General features: G+C 49.1%; 1 long non-coding RNA gene across 4 annotated transcripts; it reads right to left on the reverse strand.

The window, feature by feature from the left end:
• Window positions 1–414: 414 nt before the first annotated feature.
• LOC103169270 lies at window positions 415–15,073 on the reverse strand. 4 transcript variants are annotated; one of them, XR_003762822.2, is made up of 3 exons: window positions 14,981–15,073; window positions 5,196–5,356; window positions 415–683 (listed from the first exon to the last, which is right to left on the reverse strand). It is a non-coding gene; the product is annotated as an uncharacterized LOC103169270 (long non-coding RNA). The 4 variants fall into 4 exon arrangements; XR_003762821.2 differs by lacking the exon at window positions 14,981–15,073 and adding an exon at window positions 9,329–9,395; XR_485671.2 differs by lacking the exon at window positions 14,981–15,073 and adding an exon at window positions 8,924–8,939.
• Between the last annotated feature and the right edge of the window lie 570 nt (window positions 15,074–15,643).

Raw genomic sequence — 15,643 nt, forward strand, 5'->3', positions numbered from 1 at the left:
AGAGGGACAGAGAGAGAGAGACTAAATTGAAGGAAGGGCTCTGGTCTTGGTTGTCCGAAGAGGAGAGTCAGAAACAATGGCTTTACGGATACATCCATTTATGGGAAAAAATACATTCTGAAACATCTCAACAATCTCTACAGACCTGGGGAGCTGGCGACGGTAATTTCTGTCTCCAAGTGAGAATGATCCCTGAACCCGCCTGGAAGCCCACTGGGGAGCTAGCCAAAAGAAGGAAACTTGAGAGAGTCCAGGAAGAAAAGATGGACCAGGTCCTACAGTCCACCTGAAACTCGGCTGCCCAGCATAGATTTTACCTTCCCCCAGGACATTCTGAAGAGCTTCCCCATTTTGAGGGGCTGTTATATTTCTGCTCTGAATCCCTTACAGTGTTTTGAGTAAATTACAAGGCTCTTATCAGTGGCACTGGCTTTATTGTTCTGCCAGGATGTCTTCTTTTGTCATAAAACAATAACTTGTTGTAAGTAGTACTTTTTAGGTTTACCGTTCAGACAGACTAATTGTATCTTTTAATCTGGGTCAAACTGCTCTTGCTTATTACAAATTGGCTCCAAATCCGTAAAAGAGTGAGGCACATTTGCAAATAATTTAGTGGCAGAATTCCTCTCGGCTAAGCAGTATGCGATGGGTCAGAAGACTGGCCTTCTCCAGAATCCTGGGATCTGTGAGACCAGAGAAGGGATGGTCAGAAAGAAGTCTGGCAACCTGTAGACCCTTCCCAAAAAAGCTCATCTCCCTCTTTGTGGCCACAAGGGCTTCATAAACCTGGTTCACTCTAAAAAGACCTTTCTCTGGGGAGAGGTTTGATGCAACAGCTTTCTAATTTGGACTTGGGCCGCCTCGTGCTGAAATAGTCCTCATCCCAGTGTGGCCACTGCCACGAATAATAATAATCATAATGTTGGTATTTGTTAAGCGCTTACTATGTGCAGAGCACTGTTCTAAGCGCTGGGGTAGATACAAGGTGATCAGGTTGTCCCTCGTCAGGCTCACAGTCTTCATCCCCCTTTTACAGATGAGGGAACTGGGGCACAGAGAAGTTAAGTGACTGGCCCACGGTCACACAGCTGCCAGGTGGCAGAGCCGGGAGTCGGACTCGTGACCTCTGACTCCGAAGCCCAGGCTCTTTTCCGCTGAGCCTCGCTGCTTCCTATGAAGAACCGGTGTGGGTAGTGGAAAGAGCCCGGGACTGGGAACCGAGGGATCTGGGTTCTAATCCTGACCCTGCCACTTTATAAATACCACAATTGTTTTAACTATAATTATTATCATGACTATAAGCTCCTCGTTAGCAGGGATAGTGCCTACCAACTCTGTTGTATTTTCCCAAGCGTTTAGTACAGTGCTCTACACACAGAGAATGTTCACTCGAGACTGTAAGCCCGTTGTGGGCGGGGAATGTGATCGTTTACTGTTGCGTTGTTCTCTCCCGAGCGCTTCGTACAGCGCTCTGCACCCTGTAAGCGCTCAGTAAACGTGACTGAGAATGAATCGCAGTTCGATAAATACCACCGATTGAATATGAGCTCTCTGTGGGACATAGGTTTGAATCCTGGCTCCGCCACTCGTCGGCTATGTGACCTCGGTCAAGTCACTTCTCTGTGCCTCAGTTATCTCATCTGTAAAATAGGGATTAAGACTGAGAGCCCTATGCGGGACAGGGACTGTGTCCAACCTGATTAACTCGTATCTACCCCGGCGCTTAGTACAGTGCCTGGAACAGAGTAAGCACTTGACAAATACCAAAAAAATCAAAAGACTCGGACCGTGTCTGATCTGATTACCCTGAATCTACCACAGTGTCCGGTACATAGTCAGTGCTTCGATACGACCAGCAGCCTGAGAAGCCGCATGGCTTAATGGAGATAGCACATGTGAGTCAGGTGATCTAGTTTCCAATCCCGGTTCTACCACTCGCCTGGTGTGGAAACTTGAGCAAGTTACCTGATTTATTTGTGCCTCAGTCTCCTCCCTGTCAAATGGGAGATTAGGTACCTGCTCTCCCTTCCACTCGGACCGTGAGCCCCGGGTGGGAGAGGGACCGTGTCTGATCTGGTCATATCGTGTCTACCTCAGAACCTAGCTCACCGTTAATCGGGGTCGAACTGCTCTTGCTTATTACAGATTGGCTCCGAATCCTTTAAAGAGTGAGACGTATTTGCAAATAGTTTAGTGGCAGATTGCCTCATTGAAACTCCTCATCAAATATCAAAATAGTGATGCTGCTGCTGCTGCTGCTGCTGATGGTGAATCAACGGTATTTATTGGGCTTTATTGTGCGCAGAAAACTGTACTAAATGGAGAGTACGACACAGCATTGCAACTGTAAGCCACGTGTGGGACCTAATATTTTGGATCTACCCCAGTGCTTTGGACAGTGCTTGACACATAGTACTTGAGTGCTATGATTATTATTATCGTTATTATTCTCCGAGCTTACAGTCGGGGAGAAAGGCATTTATATTAACAAATAAATTCCCCATTATTTTGTACGAGTGCTGTGTCGTTGAGGATTGGGTGAATATCAAGGGCTGTAAAGGTACAGATCCAAGTAATTGATGATTGGCGATCAGCACAGATCCTTCGGGTTGCAGAGATGGCCGAGGGTCCCCAGAAATACAGTGATGAAGGTGTGGGCCACGACTCTCTCCATCTCCAGCTCCACCTCCGTCCTGCAGATAGTCACCCACCCCTGGGCTCGGGAATACTTTATTCTAGGACTGTGCCCGGCCCACAGCAACAGGCCAGACAGGCGGCTCAGGAAATTCCTTATCCCCTACCTTCCCCGGCTATTTCCCAAACAAGGATGGAGCCCTTCTCACCCCCGACAAAGGGGGTGGACTCCGGTGACACTCAAATACACCAGAAACGGTTACTCATGACAGTTCCTGCTTTAAGCTAGGCACCCAGCCAATATCGTGACCTAGTCACTGCCATTTTGCGGCAGCTCGCTGAGGTCACCCAAACCTAGAACGTTTCTCCAGGGGACCCTTGACCTCCCAACCTGCTGTCTACCCCTGGCTTTCCCAATCCAGGTCTTTCCAAACGCGGGCTCTGCTTCCAAGCCTCGAAGCCCAGCCTCGGGAACTCCCGCAGAGCAAGGTTGGATATTTAGAGTTTAAATACCAGACATAAAACGTTGGGTCAGAACCGGAGAGGGGACAGACGAAGTGAAAAGCAGACTGTCTGGTCGACAATGGGATCACTGGCCAAGGGATTTCTGAGCCTGTTGAGGGAAACTGAGGCAGCCCAAAAGGGCCAGAATCCGGTGCTGGCTTGTGTCCGATCATCCGGGTTTCTTGGACCCAATCAGGCTGAGGGCAAAAGAGTGCCTTTCTCGTTGCCACTCCTGTGAATCCAGCTTTGTTCTTCAGAAACAGATGTTTTCATTACCCAGATTCAAGGTTAGGCAACAAAAAAGCAGCAGACGGGCTTGTACGACAAGCCCCCTCCTTATGTGTGTTCTTTTTTCTTTTAGCCTCTTCATCCTACCCTTGGTTAACCAGATAGTGGTGCAAAGGACTGTGGGGAATGGAGAACTTCTGGGGTGCCCCTTCCTCAGGCCTCCTGGCCAAAATGGGAGACTGTGATGTTTTGTGCCTCCACTTACCTTAAATTCGTTTTTTGCCCCCTTTCACTGTCAATAACCAGTGCCTCCATTACAGAAGCCCATGCGGTTGCCGATATTCTGTATGTTGGAAGTCAGAGCTTCACTCAGTTCTAAGTGTACAGAGCAGATCCCAGCATCTTCCTCCTTAGGGGCAGGAATCCTACCTCTCTTCTGTATTGTATTGTACTCTCCCAAGTGCTTAGTACAGTGCTCTGCACCCAGAGCGCCCTAAATGAATACCATTGCTTGACCGATTGATCTTATCTCCTCGGGAGATGAATCAGCTGAGGGGGTCCCACCATACTGAGGAATGGGGTAGGTGGAGAAAGAATCTGCATCACGACGTAGAGGAAAGAGCCCCGGCCTGCAAGCCCGAGGACCTCCTGCCTCTCCCCACTTCAATCCGTACTTCGCTCGGCTGCCCGGATCATTTTTCTACAGATAAGTTCGGGACACCTCACCCAGCTCCTCGAAAAACCTTAGTGGTTGCCCATCCACCTCCATCTCGATCAAAAACTCTCCTCCATTGGCTTTCAAACATTCGGTCACCTAGCCTCCTCCTACCTCACTTACTTACTCTCCTTCTACAACCCAGCCTATGTACTAAACTCCTCTAATGCTAACCTTCTCACCGTGCCTCCATCTCGTCTGTCTCGCTGCTGATCCCTCACCAGTGTCCTGCCTCTGGCCAGGAATAATAATAATGTTGGTATTTGTTAAGCGCTTACTATGTGCAGAGCACTGTTCTAAGTGCTGGGGGGAGATACAGGGCAATCAAGTTGTCCCACGTGAGGCTCGGTCTTAATCCCCATTTTACAGATGAGGTAACTGAGGCGCCGAGAAGTTGAGCGACTTGCCCACAGTCACACAGCTGACAGGTGGCAGAGCCGGGATTCGGACCCATGACCTCTGACTCCCAAACCCGTGCTCTTTCCACTGAGTCACGCTGCTTCCTTTCTCTTCAAATCTGACAATTATTTTCCCCTCCTTCAAGGTCTTAATGAAGGCGCACCTCCTCCGGGAGGCCTTCCCCGACTAATCCCCCGTTCCTCTTCTCCCATTCCCTTCTTCATCACCCTGACCTGTTCCCTTGTTCCCTTGTTATCGTCCCCAACAAGCCCCAAAGCGCTTATGTACCTATCAGTAATTTATGTATTTACATTAATATCTGTCTCCCCCCTCCAGACTGTAAGCTTGTTGTGGGCAGGAATGTGTCTGTTTATTGTTGCACTGTACTCTCCCAAGCACTCAGTACAGTGTTCTGCACAAAGTAAGCGCTCAATAAATACGATTGAATGAATGAGGACTTGAATGCCCATCCCGGGTCTGCCGGTTGCCTGCTGCGTGACCTTGGGAAAGTCACTTCACTTCACCGTGTCTCCGTTTCCTCATCTGTAAACCGGGGATTCAAGATCCGGTCTCCCTCCCACTTCCACCGTGAGCTCCATGTGGGACAGGGACAGGGACTGTGTCCAACCTGATTAACTCCGTCTCTACCTCAACGCTCAGTACAGTGCTCGGCACACAGTAAGCGCTCAGCAACCACTACAGTCATTATTCTTACCGACTCCCGCATCCACGGTGCAAGTTCGTAAAACTTGCGGCTGCAGCCTGCCCCACCGCCGCCAATTGAGAGTCCTCTCACGTTTGGGGATGAAGTCATTTTTCCTTGCAGTTGAAGAATGGTATCGCTCTATCTCTGTCACCTACACAGAGGAGGAAACACTGTAGAGAGACAGATTAGATCATCTATTATCAAGTAGGCAAAAGATAGACCGAGACGACACCTGCAGTTAAACAGATGTTCTATCAATTATAGGGAGTCTTGGGGAAGGTCCGCACCCCCACTCTTAGCCAATCCTCGCCCCGGGAAAGATTGCACACAGTCGCACCCCCAAATGTCCCCACGTGTCTCTTCTGAAATCAGGCTCGACCCCGGGGGCTGGGAGATAGGCGCATTCCGCGGGACTAGGAAAATTCGGATGGAAGCCCAGAGGTTTGTGAGGAACTTGATGGGCTTTGTCGGTGGAAGAGGTCATTTGTTGTTGGGTAAAATACGAACCAGGATCGATTTCCTGCCCTGCGAATCTGGTAAATTGGTAAATTTGCTTAAACAGCTGGAAGCTTGCTTTCGTACACACTCACACACTCTCGCTCTGTCTCTCTCTGTCTCTCCGGCCCACAGCCCCCCCATCTCTCCGTCCCGGCCCCTCAGTTTCCCTCCAGGGCTGCAGGTAACTCAGGTAGAGTAACACAATTTCATTATGCAGTTGGAAGACTTGAGTAAAGCTGAAATCAGCTGCTTGCCTCCCCCATCTTCCTCTTTCTCCACCCCCTCCACTTTTCCTTTCCTCCATCCCAACTCCCAGGGTGAGGTCACGGGGATGAGGGTGGAAGGGGAGCTCAAAGCAGATGGGCGGGGGGTGAGGGCACGGGGGGAGTGGGGCTGGGAGAAAAGAAAAATTCCCACTTTCGTTTTCATGTTGGTTCAACCCCTCTGCTTCACTGAAATATACAAGTCTCAGCTTGGACCCCAGAGGAACTTTAGGAATTGTCTGTCGGTCGGAAGACGAAGGGTCAGTTGGCCTCTCCATCTGTCTGTCCATCGGCCCAGCCAACAGGCCGCGTACTAGGTGCGCTCGCTATGTGCTGAACAGGCCCCGCTGGAGAATCAGACGGGAGGCACCTTTTCCAGAATAATCATCTTATTTGTTAAGCGCTGGGGCAGATATAAGCACAGTCCTTGTCCCACATGAAGCTCCTATGCTAAGAGAAAGGATAATGAATTTCCATTTTACCCATGGGGAAACTGAGGCCAAGAGAAGTTAAGTAACCTGCCCAAGGTCACCCAGGATGCAAGCGGTGGAGCAGGGATTGGAACACTCGACCTCATTACCTCCCGTGCCGAAGCCGTGAGTCCGCCCCACTCTGGGCTCTTCCGGGACAGCCGCTCTGCCCGCCTCACTCGGGGAGGCGGGAAAACCTGAGAGGAAGGGCAGCGTTGAAAGGGCTCCTTCCAGAGAAGGCCAGGGATTAGGTGTCTGCCCGTTTCTCCTCAGCAATTCCAGGGGGCTGCCGATCCTGAGGGGAAAGGCCCTACTCTGAGATCAGTCAGGTTGCCCTTCCATCCTCCCCCAACCCCACTCCCTCCACCGCGGGCTCTACCTAAACATTAAAGAACCTAGGTCCTGTGTCTGGCCGTTCCCCCAAAGCTGAAGAGGCAGATTGACTACGCCTTCCTACCCCTCCTCCTTCCCTAAACACTCTCATATCCTTCTCTTCCGAGGGGGGAGATGTTCCTGCTCAGAGATTGGCTCATCTCCAGTTTCTCCCCGCCCACCCGTAGAGACCAGAGTTGGGCCCTAATAATAACAAGAACTGGAGCATTCGGTAAGCACTTACTAGGTGCCAAGCATTGTGCCAAGGGCTGGGGGAGATGCAAGATCATCAGAGCAGACACAGTCCCTGTCCCACACGGGGCTCACAGCTTAAAGGGGAGGGGGACCAGGTATCGGATCCCCATCGTTGCAGACGACGAGACCGAAGAGCAGAGGCTCTTACCCAATTTCACAGCACGCAAGTGGCCGAGCCGGGATTAGAACCCGGGACCTCTGACTCACGAGACTTGCTCTTCCCGCTAGACCTCACTGCTCCTCTGCTGAACTGGCCAGGGCTGAGGATCACGGAGGGATGACTTCCTGGCTCCTTCATTTTGATCCTTTCCAGGACCATCCTGACTTTTTTGCCAACAGTCCTGCCCAGCTGACTCATATTTAATTTGTGGCACACCGTGACCCGTCCTGTCTGGGGCTCCCTGTTCACATAGACTGATCTGGACACCCTCCCCCTGTCTTCCTTCCCTCCCCCTTCCAGCCCCATGATCGTTACATTTATTAAGCTCAAACGATGTCCCAGCGCTGTGCTAAGCACTGGGGCTGGTGCAAGATAATCAGGTCCGATAAAGTCCCTGTGCCAATCCCTAAGAGATGGGAAGGGGAGGTGTCTTATCCTCATTTTACAGATGAGGAAACTAAAACCCAGAGAGGCTAGGGGTTCGCCCCAAATTACCAGGAATCCAAGTGGTTGAACTGGGATCGGAATAATATTAATAATAATAAAATAATAATGATAATTGTATTTGTTAAGTGGTATCTCTGGACTGCAAGCTCATCGTGGGCAGGAAATGTATATATATTACAGCATATACAGTGTATGCCTATAATTTATTGATTTGTTTATATTCATGTCTGTCTTCCCCTCTAGACCAGTGAGCCTCTGTGGACAGGGAATGTGTCTGTTTATTGTCATACTGTACTCTCCCAAGAGCTTACTACAATGCTCTGCACATAGTAAGCACTCGATAAATACGATTGAATGAATACACGCGTCAAGCCCTGGGGTGGATACAGTAGAATCAGACATAATTCTTGCCTCTCCCGGGACTTATAGTCTAAGGGGGAGGGAGAGCAGATATTCAGTCCCCATTTTACAGATGAGGAAATTGAAAAGTTGTGATGTCCCTAAGGTCACATGCCAGATAAATGGTTTTTCTACTAGCCCATGCCGCCCCCAGGATGGAGGAGACAATGAAGAGTTCAAATAAATACCCCCTCATTTGCTATGAGGGCTGCTCACAGCCACTGACAGCCTTCTTTCACTGTGCACACGCAAAAGCGTCCCTAGGAAAAGCATGCTCGATATGTAGCAGATAACGATTCACCCAGGAGAAATTGTTCCAGATGAACATAATAATAATAATAATGGTATTTGTTTAGCACTTAATATGTGCCAGGCACCGTACTAAGTACTGGGGTAGATACAAGATAATGAGGTTCCACATGGGGCTCACAGACTAAAAAAGAGGGAGAAGAGGGATTGAATCTCCATTTTGCAGAAGTGAGATCTGAGGTATAGAGAAGCTAATAGACTCACCCAAGGTCACACAGCAGGTAAGTGGTGGAGTTCATTCATTCAATAGTATTTATTGAGCGCTTACTATCTGCAGAGCACTGTACTAAGCGCTTGGAATGGATTAGAACCCAGGCCCTCTCACTCCCAGGCCGGTGCTCTTTCCACTGCCTCTTCAGATAAAGAATGAGTGGACAGGTGACAAAGTGAGTGTGATTGTTATTTTCAAAAGTATTTAAACAGACCTCATAGTAATATCCAACTCTGCTTTTTTGTTACTATGCCCTCTTCCATTAAACTCCTTGTGGGCAGGAAACATATCTACCAACTCTGTTGTAGTCTATCAATCAGTCAGTCAATCAATTGTATTTACCGACCACTCACTGTGTGCCGAGCACTGTACTAAGACTTCGGGAGAACGCAATATAATAGAGTTGGTAGATCCGTTCCCTGCCCACAAGGCGCTTAAAGTCTAGAGAGAGAGGGGTTAATATAAATAAATAACCTACAGATATGTATATAAGTACTGTGGGGAGCGCTCAGTACAGTGCTCAGGATACAGTAAGCATTTAAAAAAAAACCCTCTGCTCGATTGATGGATTGATTGATTTGAATCTTGACATGCAAGACCTTTTCACCCACTTTCACGATAGTATAGTTTCCCTTTCTTGTCCAAACTAAAGTAGATTTAAAACACTGCATTTAGAGCAAAGTATGGGCCGCTGAAAATATTGTCATAATTTCCAATATTGGCATATGTGGTTTTCTCTCTGGTCAGCTCCAATTTACCTGATTAATTTGCAGAGTGAATAGTCGTCATTAATCATGGTGGGTGCCTCCCGGAAACTCTATTTGATTTTCTTGAATCTTTGCTTGAGACAAAGTAAATGTAAGGATAGACATTGAGTTGGGATCATAAATGCATAAAGTCGTTTTAGTCATAATTAACACTGACTAGCCGTGCCTCCTGAAACGGGGATTTTAATCACTGGTTGTGATTAATGACGGCGGTGGGATTAGCGTGGGAATTTATGAGCAAACCTGGCTTCAGTCACACCAAAGTTCTTCACCTGTTAAAGTCAACATTTCCAGGAAGGCAAAGAAACTCATAAGCCTCCACCATTAACCGACCTCGTCAGGAACCCCAGCTTGAATCTCACCGGGTTCTGGACCCTCTGACATTCTGCTCTCGAATCAGAGGAGATTCTCCGACCAGAGAAGAGGACTATCAGAGGGCTGAAGTGAGTCTCAGCAGATTTCCGGGTAGCCTTTGAAGAACGCTAAAGCAAAGGATGAAGACCTGGAGTTTGAGAGGTACCGACCTTTAAGGAAAGGGGCCGTTGGGTCCAGGAGAGAAAAGTCCCGGTGAAGAATGTGAATGGATACCAAAATCCTTCCAAAACCCTCTGGACCACTGGCGATTCATTCTTAGATCAGTTGGCCTCTCTGAGTCGTTCAGTCTGCCCGCACGAAGCCCCTCACCATGGAATCCCAGACCTGAAAACATCCTCCCTAGGTCTTCTGGTCCCTGCCTCTGGCTCCAGGCCAGCCAGTGCCCTGACCAGGAGGGACAGGTGTATTTTTCCCGGGTTGGATGGACACGAATCAGGCCATTAACGAAGCAGTGCGCAAAGAGCACAGGCCTGAGAGTCAGAGGACCAGGTTTCTAAACCCAGCTCTGCCAATCGCTTGCCTGCTGTGTGAACTTGGGCAAATCATTTCACTTCTTTGTGCCTCAGTTTCCTCAATCGTAAAATGAGGATTCAATACCTGGTCTCCCTCCTACTTATACTGAGAGCCCCAGGTGATACAGGAACTGTCTGAACCTAATTAACTTGTGCCTACCCCATTGTTTAGAACTAGCACTTAGCAGAGACCATAGAAAAAATTACCGTAAAGGGACCCGGCCGGGCCTTGCTTTCGGCTTCCCTTGACAGGCCGGGTAGCTGCCAAGCATGGGTAGGTGAGGCTTTATAATAATAACAATAATAATATTAATAACGGTATTTGTTAAGCTCTTATTATGTGCCAGGCACTGCACTCGACGCCGGCGTAGATGCAAGCTATTCAGGTCTGACGCAGTCCATGTCCCCCAGGGGGCTCACTGTTTTAACCTCCATTTTCCAGATGAGGAGACTGAGGCACAGAGCTGTCAAGTGACTCGCCCGAGGTCTCACGACAAAGAAGTGGCAGAGCCAGGATGAGAACCCAGGTCCTTCTGACTCCCAAGCCTGTGCTCTATCCACTAGACCACACTGTTCCTCATCAGCGCTTAGAGCAGTGCTTGGCGCAAAGTAAGAGCTTAACAAATATCATCATTGTTCTTCTTATTATTATCCAGTGGGAGCCCACTAGGGCTCCTCTTCCAAGAGTGTTGCCAACCTCCCCAAAGCCTGTATTTGTTTTTCCTCTCCTTCCTGTCAGTCCCCTCTCGATTTAAGAGTGTGTTTAAAATGTTTACACGAAATAGATCAAATAAATGTATGCAGCGGCTTCTGAGAACAACCGTGTTGTGTAAGCTGCAGATTAGGGCAGCGGTTGGGAGGTTGGGACTGAAAGCGGGCGTCTGAGAGGGTTCGACGCGCACGCCCATCAGGGCCCGCTGTCCGCTCTCTCCCACGTTTCCCACTCACCGCACGGCACCTCGGGGCAGGACTCTCTGCTGAGACCCTCCATCGCTGTCTCAGAGACAATAAGATCTGTGGTTTTTTTTGGAGGGGGAAATGAAGCTGAAGGATCTTAACCTTGAATCCTAAGTAAGGGCAATAAATTAGACCGGACCCACTAACCAAAAAAAAAAAAAAAAAAAATCAGGCGGGGAGTCACGTTCCCTTGCAAGGGAAAAGCTCTGTGGCTTGGGGCGGGAGGAGGTAAGCATAGTTTAGATCCCGTGCACTGAAAGCCATTCCTTGTCGCTTCCGAAATCACTCATTATGACTCCCATTTCCAGGTCGCATTTATTAAGGGTTTTCTAAGGGCAAAGCACTGGGCTAAGAACTAGGGTAGATTCCAGGTCGTTTGGACGGAGTTCCTGTCCCACATGGGCTCACGGTCTAAGTTGGAAGGAGAACAGATGTTAAATCCCCATTTTAAAGATGAGGAAACTGAGGCACGGGGAAATGAAGAGACTCAGCCGAGATCACTGATCGATAGACGAGCAGAACACTGCATTAGCTTGGGAGTGTCCGGTAGGAATAAGACATACATTCTTTACCCCCTGTTCTTCCTTCACTGAACCACGCGTACTCCAAATCATTCATTCATCCAATCCATTCGATTCTCCTATACCGCGGCCATTCCATTTCTGATGAACCCCGAGCTAAAGAAAGCTCACACCTCAGGACGGGGCCTCGGCTGACGTCATACCATTTTGGAACCATTGCTGGACTGTTGCAGTGTTGCTCCCTAGACTAGGAGCTCACTGTGCGCAGAGAACGTGCCTACCAACTCTCGTTTGTTACTCTCCCGAGTGCTTAATACAGTGCTCTGCCCACAGTAAGTGCTCAATAAGTACCACTGATTCGCCGAATGTCGGATCGCAACGTGACAGCCAGTTAATCAGGCACTGTTAGGAGTTCATTCTCTAATCCCCCAACACTGTTGGAGCCCAGACAGAGAGTGACCATTTCACTAAGACTGACTATTTAATAACCATGTTCGTATTTGTTAAGCGCTTACTATGTGCCCAGCACTGTTCTAAGCGCTGGGGTAGACACAGGGGAATCAGGATGTCCCACGTGGGGCTCACAGTCTTCATCCCCATTTTCCAGATGAGGTAACTGAGGCACAGAGAAGTGAAGCGACCTGCCCACAGTCGCACAGCTGACAAGTGGCAGAGCTGGGATTCGAACTCGTGACCTCCGACTCCAAAGCCCGGGCTCTTTCCACCGAGCCACGCTGCTTCTCTGAGCACCTTCCATACTAGATGCTCAAGAAAGCCGATAAAAGTAAAGGAGATGCTCTACAATCTCTGCCATACGACTAACTCGCTGCGAGTAGGGAGCATTTCTACCAACTCTGCTGTATCTTCCTCTCCCGAGTATTGAGTGCGAGGGTCTGCACAGAGCATGTGTTCAATAAACACCATCGATGATGATGTTGAACACCACCGAGGATGGTGATGGTGATCTAAATCTAAAATCAAAGTTTAGAGGCAACTCCCCTGACTCCACTGACCTCCTAGGATTGGTGTCCTGATCAGGTTGGGCTGTTGCGCTCTTGAGAAAAGCCCTTAAATTTATAAAAAGGCTCGAAAGCTTTGATTGGTGGGTGGTCCTCCGGAGAAGGTAGATGTCCCTAATGAGTCCATGCACTCTCATCTGGAGGCCTACGTTGAAAATTCTAGGTTTTAGAGTTCCACTACAGTTCAGTCCACTAAATCATCAACTTCTCGTGGACAGGGATCATGACTGCTCTCTCTATCCTACCCTTTGGAGCGCTTGGTGCTCTGCACGCAGTAAGCGCTCAGTGAATTCGATTGAATGAATGACAGAGCTCCATCCGCACCAAGCGCAGTAAATACTATCAGTGGATCGATTAATTGATTGATCTGTACCTTTGGATGCTACACCTCTATTATTGTGATGTTGTCTTGGGAGGCTACTGAAAGGAAGCCTCAGGCGGGGAACTCCTCGTGCGACGGGGACTGACTCTGATCCCACTAATGCTTAGTACAACCCTTGGTAGATTGGAAGGTCTAAACAAAATGCCACAATTATCATTAGTAGCATTATTTCCATTATTTTTAGGGAAAGGCGCTGAGGCAGACCTAATTCCTCTAGACTGCAGACTCCCGTGAGCGGGGAATGTGTATGCCAACTCCGTCATGCCGTGCTCTCCGATGCGCTTAGTACAGTGCTCTTCACACAGTAAGCACTCAAAAGATACCACTGATCGAATCGACAAAGTCCACTTCTCCCTCAAGAGCATTTTCCAGCTTCAGAGACTTGCTGCCCACCCCCACTCCCGCTCCTCCCGTCATCAGTCCGCTGATAATCCCCACAACCTGGACCCAGCCTTCTCCATCTGCTCGTCCACTTCTCGTCCTTCACTACACTGACTCGTTGCTCTGACCCCTTCTCCCAGACCCGGCAACGTATGCCTAGCGCTACAGATGGCTCCACAAGACATGAAAGGAAGAATCTCAATATTTTCCATTTCATAACCGCCAACGAAACAACCGCTCTCTTTCCCTTCTCCCTCCCCGCACCCCCCCCCCCCCACCCACCCACCCCACCACCCCCAGCCCAATCTGGAAGGGCAGAAATTAAGGGAAGATCCGTTTTATCGGGCGAACACCGGGCGACCTTGGGCTTTCTTGTCGGGCTTTATCTCGACGGTACCAAGCAACGGGCAACCTATACGGGCGAAGGAATGTAACGAAATAAACTTTTCAAAAGAAGGAAAACAAGATAGGCGGGGGCTCCCTTCGGGATGACCCCACCATCTTCCCAGCTGTGCGTATGTTAAAGGAAGTACCGGGGAGCGGAGAAGCCGCATATTTCAAAGCTGACGGACGGAGGAACAATAAGAGAAAAACTGGGGGAAGGGGAGGGGGATGTTGTGCAGAGGTTGCCAAGTGTTTGAAGTACATTACCGTAAGCCAAACCAACGGAGTGGACAAGATTTCTAGCATGTTGCAGCGGTGCCTGTACGTACTTAATAACAGATGTTTGGTCTCTGTAGGCAGATAATTGTTCTGCTGTAAGGTTGGCTTGACCCGTGTGGATAGGGCTGTATATAGCAGGGAAACAGTAACAAATGATCCTTGCTTTTCTCCTTTTTTACTGGGAGAATGCCTAGCCACGCTTCCTTTTAAGCACATAATTACTCTAGAGCAACTGAAGCCCATACATCCTTCTGGTCTAATGGCTCCAAAAGCCGTTGGGCCATAATTTATGGGGACAGGGTTCAAAGTTTTAATAATATTTGGATAATATCATGGCCAAAATGTCTTTGAGCAGTGATGAATAGAAGGGGAGTGGGTGCATTTCGATTCCGCGCATATCAGTGTGAGCGTTAACAACTCCGTGCTTCGCTCAACCTTTATGGAAACATCCACCAACCCGTCTCCTCATGAATTATAGATATGAGCATGAAGGATTATAAACAGCGGTGGAGATCACACAGGGCGAGTTGCTCATAAGGAACTGTCCTGTTAGTAGCTCTTCCTTATGCAGATAAATGAATTGCAGGGAATATCAAAATGGCTTAAATAAACCCTCAGCCTATAATGTATGAGCACATCAACATAAAATACACAGGCACTGGGGCACGCTTTTGGATATTTATGTTGATACTCTCCGTTCAAGTGGCTCACTGATTTTTTGGCTTCCTCTCCCTCACCTAATAATTTCAGCATCCTAACTGCCCCTCTGGGGATGTTTATCCGACGAGGCAGGCTGTTTCCCGCGATCCGCCGCCGGCTGATATTTGGCTCACCAATTTGCCCGCCGAGCCGCTCGGGTGGATGAGAGGCTAATGATGTTAATCAAAGCTAAATCAGGCTCCGCGTGGTCCCTCGCTCGGAGCCCGCTGCCGCTCTGGCATCGAGCTGCCCGGGGCCGCCGGTGTGATGCGGGCAGCGAGGAAGCTGGGAAGAAATTGCAGAAGGAGAGGAGGAAGGGATCCAGCTGATAACGAGGAGGCCTCCGCCCCGTTCGGCAAAAGGGCCACGAGATGAAACTGATCCCCAGTCTACATTGTCCCGGCGGGACGGCCGAAGGGTAATCAGTCAAGAGAAGCGGCGTGACCTAGCTGGGGGGAGTCACAGGCCCTGGGTTCTAATTCCACCTCTGCCGATTGCTTATCGGGTGAACCCCCGGAGAGTCACTTAATTTCTCTGTGCCTCAGTTTCCTCGATAGGAAAATGGGGAGTAGTTTCCTGTTCTCCCTCCTCCTTAGACTGCGCGGCTCACGTCGGATAGGGACTTATCCGATCTGATTTACTTGTATTTACCCCGGCACTTAAACAGCGCCTGACAGATAGCAAGCGCTTAATACCATAATCACAACACTAATAATAATTACCATGCTAATAATAACGATGATAAGTTTGACAGACAAGTCTGGGGTCAGAGATATGAGAAGAACCAGAACTCGTCC

The sequence above is a fragment of the Ornithorhynchus anatinus genome, chromosome 11 (genome assembly GCF_004115215.2).
Source record: "Ornithorhynchus anatinus isolate Pmale09 chromosome 11, mOrnAna1.pri.v4, whole genome shotgun sequence".
Lineage (NCBI taxonomy): Eukaryota > Metazoa > Chordata > Mammalia > Monotremata > Ornithorhynchidae > Ornithorhynchus > Ornithorhynchus anatinus.